Source organism: Palaemon carinicauda, chromosome 30, assembly GCF_036898095.1.
Source record: "Palaemon carinicauda isolate YSFRI2023 chromosome 30, ASM3689809v2, whole genome shotgun sequence".
Taxonomy (NCBI): Eukaryota; Metazoa; Arthropoda; class Malacostraca; order Decapoda; family Palaemonidae; genus Palaemon; species Palaemon carinicauda.
In genome coordinates this window covers 47,701,284-47,711,350 of record NC_090754.1, presented here as the reverse complement: position 1 = coordinate 47,711,350, position 10,067 = coordinate 47,701,284, and positions in this window count along the sequence as shown.

The window sequence follows — 10,067 nt, the reverse complement described above, 5'->3', positions numbered from 1 at the left end:
GTCTTTTGGTCTGGACTTTAATAATTGCAGGGCTGTTTCAACGTCGACTATGTGAGAGAAACTCAACAATTGTGTTTATTAACAGCAATAATCATTGTCTAAACTTAGCAGGTGTAGACGCAGCTCAATCTGGTGTAGGTTCAATGACCTTTTTCAACATTCTCAACTAGATTTTCAGTTTCTTCAGCCGAAGCACTGCAAGATGGGACACACTGAAGAAAGCTACTGCTGTAACTCTCAGGAGTAGCACTGACACTAGATGGAGTTCTAGGGCAGAGGCCACCTGTGCCCTTCAGAGTACTAGAGGTCCTCGAAAGCATATCCTCATCAGATAAATTCTCAGCAGAGTGACGGGCAGACAGTGAGGCACTTTTGACAGGAATTCTTAGTTTTTAGTTTCTAGCATTTCTGTCATTTTGGACCCCAGTTTTAAGAAAATTTGTTGTTGTTCAAAAACGCCTCAAGTGCCCTGAGATGACTTTCAAGGATGCATATGAAAAACTGCAAGCACTAGCCACATGGTTACAAAAGAACCGGGATACCAGTGCCCAGGAAGCAGTCACCAAAAGTTTAGAAGTAAAAATAAAACGAGTGAGACGACAAAAGTGTACGCCTGGAGAATTGGCCAGAGATGAACCACTCACCCCTCACACTGATATGAAACGAAAACTTCTGGTTGCTGTGGACAGATTTGTTGAAAAAGAGCAATCACGTAGTGCACGACTTCAGAGAGAGAGAGAGAGAGAGAGAGAGACTTTCCTGAAATTCTCTCTAACTTTTTTCTAATTCCGAATTTACTCAATGGTTGAAGTGAAGTTTGTTTAAAATTGTTTTTGTGCATTTTCTTGGGTTATACTTTCTTGCTGTTGCCTTTTTCTGGATTGTAAATTGGATAAAAGCAAAATTTGAAATCCTAATAAATCGTAGAATTGAAGAACTGAAAGACTTTCTTGTCCAACAAGCAAACCAGGTGGTTGGTTCTTCCAAAGACAGATTCTGTATTTTGGATACAGTCAGTCACGGGCTGTAATCAATCTCTGTAATAATTTCAGTATTTTTGAGCCAATGAATTTAAAGGATGTAACAGAATTAATATGTTTTATAGTAGTTTTGCTGGTCATGACGATGCACAAACTATTTCACAACGTTAAGGGATCTTCCCTCAAAAAGAATTATATATATATATATATATATATATATATATATAAATATAAATATATATATATATATGTATATATATATATATATATATATATATGCGTGTGTATATAATATAATATATATATATATATATATATATATATATATATATATATATATATATATATATATATATATATATATTTATACATATATATAAATATATATATTTATATATATATATATTTATAATATATATAAATATATAAATATATATATATATAAATATATATATATATATATATATATATATATATATATTATATATATATATACCGTATGAAAAGACTGAATAGCTAATCAAAAACGTTTGAATAACTACTAGTAAATATATAAATTATACCAGATTGCTATATAGTTACTCAAAGTATTACACTGATATATACCCTGATATCAATATATATATATATATATATATACATATATGTATATATATATATATATATATATATATATATATATATATATATATGTATATATATATATATATATATATAATATATATATGTATATATATATATATATATATATATACGCGAGTGTGTGTTGAATAAAATTTTATCAAACCTCATTAAAAATGATATTAAAGGTCAAACCATTAATAATAGGTAAGGGAAAACCTAAGCCTCTCTCTCTCTCTCTCTCTCTCTCTCTCTCTCGCCGTGTCTTCAGTTAAGATTCACAGAACAAAGGTGAGAAGCCGACAGGATCGAAAGACATCTATGAATTTAAACTAAAGTGGCACAAAGCACTGGGTCTTAGGAGGCCAATCAGCGCTCACGAGCAACAGGGGGAAAGCCTTGCACTTGCAATGCAACAACAACAACAACATTCAGACAAACTGAACAACAGATTCCAAGTGGAGGAGGAATAGAAGAAGATGGAAATCGGCGCTAAGATGCAACTCTGGCAAAGTCTACAATTGCAATACGAGAGAGAGAGAGAGAGAGAGAGAGAGAGAGAGAGAGAGAGAGAGAAGTATAAAAAGTGCACAGATCTATTGATGCTTACAGTACTCCGTGCAAGGAAAACTAATGTCTAAGACGAGAAAAAAAACTTTTTTTTTTTTAGCAAACAAAACGCTAATAACTCCATCACTATTATTATTATTATTATTATTATTATTATTATTATTATTATTATTATTATTATTATTATTATTATTATTATTATTATTATTATTAATTCAAAACCAAAATGTTACAGATACTGAAAAAAAAAATAGCTCGAACAATAATTTGAGAACAAAATCAAATCAAAAACTAAAATCATATGATTTTTTTTATTTTTTTTTATGAATGTGGCCGTAGGGGAAAGAAGGAATGGTGAGAGGTCTGGAAGAATGCTGAACGGGAATTGGTGTGTGTGTGTGAGAGAGAGAGAGAGAGAGAGAGAGAGAGAGAGAGAGAGAGATATTTGGCATATTTGAAATAATAAAATTTCTAATTACTTTGACACTTTACTGCTCTAATAATATCAAGTTCTCTTGCTTGAGGGTACACTCGGGCACACTATTCTATCTAATTTCTCTTCCTCTGGTTATGTTAAAGTTTTTATAGTTTATATAGGAAGTTTTTGTTTTAATGTTGTTACTTCTTAAAATAATATATTTTTCCTTGTTTCCTTTCCTCACTAGGCCATTTTCCCTGTTGGAGCACATGGGTTTAAAACATCCTGCTTTTCCAACTAGGGTTGTAACTTAGCAAGTAATAATAATAGTAATAATAATAATAATAATAATAATAGATGCAATGGGTGTTTAGCTTTACAATTAATATAATTTTGTTAAAACCTCAGAGTCGCTTATTACATGAAATTATATCCATATAAAATCAAATTCAAGTCAAAATGCAATGCAACTGAACTGCTGATTTTTAGAGGTTTTGCTGGTGGTTATACTGAAAAATATTATTATTATTATTATTATTATTATTATTATTACAAGCCCGGCTATAACCCTAGTTGGAAAAGCAAGATGCTATAAGCCCAAGGGTATCCAACAGAGAAAATAGCCCAGTGAGAAAAGGAAACAAGTAAATAGATAAACTACAAGTAAAGAATAAACAACCAGAATAGAGAATTTCAAGAACAGTAACTACATTAAATGAGACCCTTCACATATAAACTATAAAAACTTAAAAAAAACGAGAGGATAAGAAATAAGATAGAACAGTATGCTCGAGTGTACCCTCAAGGAAGAGAATTCTAATCCAAGACAGTGGAAAATCATGGTACAGAGGCTATGGCACTACCCAAGACTAGAGAACAAAGGTTTGATTTTGCAGTGTCCTTCTCCTAGAAGAGCTGTTAACTACTTTGAGCAAGACCATCATGTAGACTACAATATCACAACTGAACCTAAGTTAACTATTGAGAAAGTCAAGTAGATTGACTAGTTAAACACTGATCACCTGTATGTGACCTGGATTTAGTTATTTGATGACATAATCACCTGTAAGTGACCAGGATTTAGAGCTTGATGACTTTTAGGACATTTCAAGAACGATTGTATTCACTCATGAAATTTTAACCAAATATTAAAAATTACATTACTTTCTTCACCTGCTCTAAAGACTTAACATATCCTACCTCCTTATCAAGAAGAATGAACGGATAAGTTATAAACTGAGTAGTGTGTGTGTGGGGGCACCACCAACCTACCACCCCTTCCTTACCAACACCCCAATGACAGATGATTGACAGCTCTTGGACAAATCGTGGGAAGGTGAGAGACAGTAATATTCCCCCGAGAGGACTTGGAAGAAAGAACACAGAGAAATGCAAAGATTGGGACCAATGGTAAAATTATGAACAAGAGGGAACTAGAGGTTTAGGGCAGGTTTTTATTACAAGTTTTGTTTTATATATATATATATATATATATATATATATATATATATATATATATATATGTATATATACACACACACATATATATATATACAGTATATACATTATATATATATACATATATATATGCATATATATATATACATATGTATATATATACATTATATATTATATATATATATATATATACACATATACATATATCTATACATAAATATATATATATATATATATATATGTTATGTGTGTGTGTGCGTGTGTGTGTGTATATATATACATATACAGTATATACAACACACACACACATATATATATATATATATATATATATATATATATATATATATATATACATATATATATATGGTGTCCGGTAATTACATCGCCGTAATTTCATCGCGGTAATTACATGTGATGCGTTTTCACCGCATTAAAAATACATTGCTATATATCACATCGTCTGTAATTTCATCGTCTTGAATTTTTAAAGATTATAAATGTTTAGTTATTTTATGGGATCTAACTATCTAACTATTGGCAAACAGCCAGCTTGTTGACTTTTCCTAAAACAGAAATTAATCAGAGAAATTTTCCGTTTATTTTAGCAGCTTGTCTTCATTTGATAAAAACACGGACTAAACCTTTCAAGATGCCTCTGGAGTATGTTGTAAGCACAAGGAATAAGAAAAAGTTAATTGACAATAGTCATCTATTTTTGAAAGAGAAAACAAGTGGCGAAAAAACTATTTGGAAATGTGATCAATTTTATAAAAAAAAAAAAAAATGCCATGCAAGAGTGCATACAAATAACGAATCCATTATAAAACGACTCGGAGAACACAATTATGCTGGAGATATTGCTCGTATTAAAGCTGCCAAAGTGATTAACATAACTAAAGAAAAAGCAATAAAAACTCAAGAAACGACACATTGTATCGCAACCCAAGCGTATGTAGGAGTATCCCAAGCAGTTGCAGGTCAGCTAGCAACACCACAGTACTTAAAAAAAAAAAAGAAGTATAAGGATACAGCATTAAGAATTCAAAGAATAGTCAATGATTTTGAAGATTGCGATCTATTGGATTATCTAAGAGGAATCACTCATAACTTGTCGTTTTGAGTACAAAGAAGACCTTTTGTCAGATTTTTTGTTTTTTAAATGGTGTGTTTATTTTATTTTGCTTTGTTTTTAGAATGACTTTTGTGCTTGAATTACTTTTTTTTAATAAGTGCTGCTTTAAAAATATACGATCATAAAACCATAAAAGCAACTATAATTTGTAAAATACATCTATTTTCTTTAAAAAGTTTACAAGAGAATCTACTGGGCAATTATCATCTATTTAAAATAAGACTGGCGTCAAACAGCTAATAGTTCCCGAAGCCGAACAAAAAAATTAAAAGCTTATTTAAAACCCTATGAATACTATATATTTATTTTTCCTTTTTAAAATAAAAAAATGTTCATGGTTAATATAAAGACAATCATGAAAAGCATAAAACAACTAAAAATTTATAATCTTTAAAAATTCAAGACGATGAAATTACAGACGATGTGATATATAGCGATGTATTTATAGTGCGGTGAAAACGCATCACATGTAATTCCCATGAGATGTAATTAACACGATGTAATTACCGCGATGAAATTACGGCGATGTAATTACAGTGAATCATATACATATATACATATATATACATATATATACATATATATGTATATATACATATATATATATACAGTATATATATATATATATATATATATATATATATACAGTATATATATATATATATATATATATACAGTATATATATATAATATATATATATATATATATATATATATATATATATATATATATATATAATATATATCTTAATCAGTAATCACTTGCTAAAGACATATTTTTGTCGAAACACAGCTGTAGTAACAGAATAAATGAAAAAAACAATGAAGTTTCTGTAACCACAGGCTTACACCTGAGAATCTGAGAAAATACAAGAATTTCTACAGGAAACTCATTGATGCCACTGATACAGGTGCGCACGCACGAACGCGCACACATAAAAACCAACTCAAAAATTATTTATGTAAGACAATACTTATAACACCATTCTCAGGATAAGGGTCAAACAAGAGATAGTTGAATGACGCTAAGAAAAGTATTAAACTTATAACTGTTTTGAATATTAATGCTTACAACGAAACGCTTATTTCTCGCCTTTGTGCTTTACCTTGACCTTTGACCTTAATATGTATTAATTAGTGTGGATTTTCATACACTCAAATATGAACCAAGTTTGAAGTCTCTGTGAAAAACGATGTCCAAACCTATGGTTGATTACGTGAATTTGAAGTTTTGCTTGGCCTTTGACCTTGACCTTCCAAAATTTAATAATTTCCAGTTTTTACATAATAGTTAATCCCTGTAAGTTTCACTATTCTACGATCAAAATTATGGCCAGGAAGCTGTTCACAAACAAACCCACACACAAATAAACACACACAAAAAGGGCGTAAATCATAACCTTCCTACTTCGTTGGCGGAGGTAATAAATGTGTCAACAAACAAACGAATATTATCCAGAAATACATAAAATAACAGACAAGGAATAACAAAACTGAACCAGTACTATTCCCACTGACCCAGACGAATGTGACGGAAGGCAAGAGTAGAGTAGATGGTGTCAGAGAATCCTGGGAAATGAAATCAGAAAAAGTGACAGGGCTGGACTGGCCATTAAGCAAGTGTCATTCATGCGTTGTTAGGCGAACTTAGATTTGCAGACAGAAAGAGGCAAAATCTATTTGCTGACAAAGGGAATAAAAGCGGTTGGAAACTCATGAATAAAACAAGTGTTCACATTGGCACCACTTCGTACCACTTCGTGTGTTAAGTTAATAAAAATGCCACATTTGACTCCACTCACAGATTGTTCTAGCAAGCCAGTTGAAACTTCGTTGCTTCCTATGCTGTTAAGGTGAGCTATATTACAACCCAGTGCGTCCTGCTACTATCATACTATAGTGTTCTGGCCTAAGGCATGAGGTTCTTTCATGGATTAGTCGTCCTCCATAATTCTCTCACTTCATGGTCACATCTTTTAGATCTTGGTACCTCCTCCCTCCCTCCCTTCAGGTCTTGTGGTCTCTCCAACTTATTTTCAACACCCTCCTCCTCCTCCTCCATATCCACATTTCGAATCCTTGGCAGAGGCTTCTTGTCTGTTGCTTTTATAGTCCAGGTTTTCAGAACTGTATAATGCTACACTCCATGTGAAACATTTTACAAATCCTTTCTTCAGTTCCATTTTAAGTTTTCCCGTCATGATTATTATTATTATTATTATTATTATTATTATTATTATTATATCCAATTAACCAAGAGCCATGAAACCTATTGCACAGAGAAGGGGAGCAAGATACACATTCATTGTTTAAAGATGAACAGCAATAGCTATGACATATGTTTTTACTTCTCCTGAAATGAATGTAGTAGTAATTATTGAAGAACATTGAAACCATAAGACAAAAAAATCTAAAATAGACTTGCAACCAATTTAAGATATCTACGAATCTATGTATTTTCTTTTAATCGTATCAAACACTAAACTACCAGACTATTAATTTGAACACAAACTAATCAGTATCAAAAATATATAGTAAATGTTTATCTGAACTGAAGGATTAATTTTTACAGGTGTCAAAGAGAACCCAAATGTGGTATCTATGTATCTTGGCATTGGTGTGGTTTCGGTTTGGTTTCGGTTTGGTTTTGATTGGGTCTGGGTTTGGTTTTGGATTGGTTTAGATTGGGTTTGGTTTGGTTTTATGTTTGGTTTTGGTTTGGTTTTAGTTTGGTGATTTGGTTTGGTTTTGATTGGGTCTGGGATTGGTTTTGGTTTGGTTTGGTTTAGATTGGGTTTGGTTTGGTTTTAGTTTGGGTTTGGCTTGGTTTTAGTTTAGTGGTTTGGTTTAAGTTTGGTTTTGGTTATTGTTTGGTGGTTTGGTTTTGTTTTTTTTTAGTTTGGTGGTTTGGTTTGGTTTGATTTTAGTTTTGGTTTTGGATTATTTTTATATTGGTGGTTGAGTTTGGTTTAATTTGGTGGTTTGGTTTGGTTTGGTTTGGATTTGGGTTAGTTTTTGGTTTTGGTTTGGTTTTAGTTTGGTGGTTTGGTTAAGTTTTGATTGGGTTTGGGATCGGTTTTGGTTTGGTGGTTGATTTGGTTTTGTTTGGTTTTAGTTTGGCTTGGTTTGGTTTAGTTTAGGGCTTTGTTTAGTTTTGGTTGTGTTATGGTTTTTGTTTGGTTTGTTTCAGTTAGGTTTGTTTTGGTTTGGCATGGGTTTGGTTCTTGGTTTGGTTTGGTTTTCGTTTAAGTTTGGTTTTGGGTTTGGTTTGGTTTAGTTTGGGTTATGGTGGGTTGGGTTGTCTCGGGTTTAGTTTGGTTTTCATTATGGTTTTGGTTTTGGCTGGGGTTTTGGTTTTATTAATTGGTTTTAGTTTGGTTTTGATTTCTGTTTGGTTTTAATTTTGGTCTGGATTGGTTTGATTTAGGTGTTTTTTTTTTTGGTTTGCTTTGGTTTTGATTGTACTGTGGGGTTGGTTGGTTTGGTATGGTTTGATTTGATTTGGTTCAGTTTGGGTTTTTTGTTTGGTTTGGTTTTGTTTTATATTGGTTTGGTTAGGTTTTGTATTGATTCGGTTTAGTTTGGTTTGTTTTGGTTGGTTGGTTGGTTTTTGTTTTGTTTTTGGTTTTGTTTTGTTGATTTGGTTTGATTTGTTGGTTTATGGAAGCTTCAAAACCAAACTTTATTACCACACTAAATTAGAATTTCTATTGTCATATGATATATTGCATTCATATATCTAGTTGGCCACGTGGTCACTTTTTAGTATTCCTCCTAACAAAATTCACGATAATTATAACTATAAACAAGTTTCCAACTCCATCTATTGGCCTCTGAGAGAAGCTTGGTTGTTCTGGTTAACTGCAGGGGAGGAAGGGTGTTAGAAAATGGTCATATTTGCAATTTTCTCGGAAGTTATAGTTTCAAATAAATTTCAGTATTTATATTTAGAATTAATTTCCTAAACTGTTCTGCTGAATACTTATATTAAGGCTAATATGATTGAACTAACGACATTTTAAGTAAGGCTGACTTTATTTTTCCCCTAAACTAATAATGCATTGGCCCATCATAAGCGAAATGAAGGCCCTGATTACCAACAGAATACGATGCAATATAAAAATAATAATATATAAGTGGCTTGTATGATTATGTATCACGAATCCTAAATTATATTCTTTATATGAATTCTAATAATTGGTGTTGATAAACAAACTTAGTAAATCATATTCTCTGTGATTAATCGTCGTTTTAGGTTTCAGAGGTTGGTACTCCTGACTACTGCAAGGACACTAAAAGGTGTTGGGATGACGTCATCGTAAGTTTTGAGCAGACGAAATAGGAAAAGAATGATTTCATACGTTTAATTAGTGGATTAAACTTTGTCTTGACGTATTATCTTATATGTTTACAGTTAAAACGTTTTTATTACATCAATAAATATCTATACAATAAGTAAATAATATCTAAAATGGTACTCAGTGTACAAGATTTTTTACGAATTCGAACTAATTTCGTCAGTGTCGTACAAACTATTTCAGGTTTCGGTTGGTAGGCCTATTATCTTCAAGGATTTCCTAAAGTTGTACACAGGCACGGAATGGACAAATAGCTCAAATTCTTAATTAGAATTAGAAAGTAACTAGAATTTAATTAATTTCTGAATTCTTCATCAGTGTCTCGCAGGAGGCTTCGTCAATTTACCTAATAAGAAAATAATAAAAACCATTCTACCTTTACATTGAAGATTGTAGCTTTTTTTTATAATAATAATAATAATAATAATAATAATAATAATAATAATAATAATAATAATAATAATAATAATAACAACCTTAAGCACTACACTAATTCTCCTTCATTACGTAAAAAAACATAGATATTT